This window comes from Nansenia antarctica (assembly GCF_963989245.1).
Source record: "Nansenia antarctica genome assembly, chromosome: 7".
Taxonomy (NCBI): Eukaryota; Metazoa; Chordata; class Actinopteri; order Argentiniformes; family Microstomatidae; genus Nansenia; species Nansenia antarctica.
Window position 1 is genome coordinate 53,690,806 of NC_137677.1, and position 1,549 is coordinate 53,692,354.

A 1,549-nucleotide genomic window follows, 5' to 3' on the forward strand; every position below is an offset into this window, starting at 1 on the left:
TATAATGAAAATACAGCAATACAATGAAAATAAACGGTAATACACTCACGTAACCCTTTATTAGGAACACCTGTAAACCATTCAGGTGGTGTAACGGTGTGGGGAATGTTTTCTTGGCACACTTTGGGTCTGTAAATACCAATCGCTTGAATGCCACAGCCTATTTGAGTATTGTTGCTGACCATGTGCATCCCTTCATGGCCACAATGTACCCATCTTCCAATGGCTACTTTCAGCCTAATGCACTGTCACAAAGCAAAAGTTGTCTCAAACTGGTTTCATGAAAATCACAAGTTCAGTGTTCTTCAGTGGCCTTCCCAGTCACCGGATCTGAATCCAATAGAACACCTTTGGGATGTGGTAGAATGGGAGATTCACAGCTTGAAAGCCACCAGAAAAATCTGCAGGAATTGGTTGACGCAATCATGTGAACATCTAAATGTTCTAGAGGGAGCATATATGAAAACCATGTCTAAGATGTATTCAGGCTAATCCTGTGTGATTTGAACACCAATATAAGGATCTTAAAATATATTCTAAAACTGACCGGCAACCAATGAAGAGACTATAAGACAGGTGAGATGTGTGCTCTCCTTCAGGTCTTGGTCAGTACACGTGCTGCTGCATTCTGAATGATCTGTAGCTTATTTATAGCTTTCTTAGATAGACCAGGAAAACAAGCATTGCCATAATCAATCCTGCTAGTGACAAAAGCATGCATAAGTCTCTCAGTATCTGCCTGGGAGAGAAATCGTTGCTGATAATAGGCGGTTTTGTTTTAGTGAGATTACTGATGTGAGATTCAAAATTCAAGCACGCCAAGATTTGTACACAATTTGAACACAGGTTTTTTTCCGTTTATATTTGCACTTTTTTTCTAAAACAGTTTAAACACTTTACAGATGTATTTGGAAAACAACCTTAATAAAATTACAAGAATACTGTCAAGGCTAAAAAAAAAAAAAAAATACATCTATTTGGTTGAACCTATTCATTGCTAATAAAGAAAGTAATAAAAGGTTTGCAAGAAGTATTTATTAGGAAAAAGGTCAAAACTAACACATCTTAAAAAAATAATAAGGCATTTCTGGGCAGACAGTCAATTGCAGATCCCTTACCTCCCTTTTCTGCAATGCACGGCTGACTTTCCAAGGGGCTAAATTAGAAAAAGGCTTGACTTGGAAATGTCCTGTCCCTGCGACCTCACCACAGATGAGCTTCTGTTGTTGACTGGACCGTCACGCCGACGTCACATGCTCCAAGAGGGGATGGGAGGAGGGATCGAGGGGGGAGAACTACTGCTAATCCTTTTTGATCTAGTAGTATTGGAAACATTGTATCATAGTTTTGCTTAAGTTAGTGTTTCGTTCCACCTTGGGCGTATGGGAGGAGACTTGAGCATAAGACTACCAGTGACTGGTTGGGAACTATGGAGGTTTGAATGGAAATATCTCTCCTCTTTATGCTACTTATTGGCACCTGAAGCTTTAATCTAACTTCACTTTTCCATTACAGCTGGTTGAATATTTTGTAGCGGAATACTTTGACC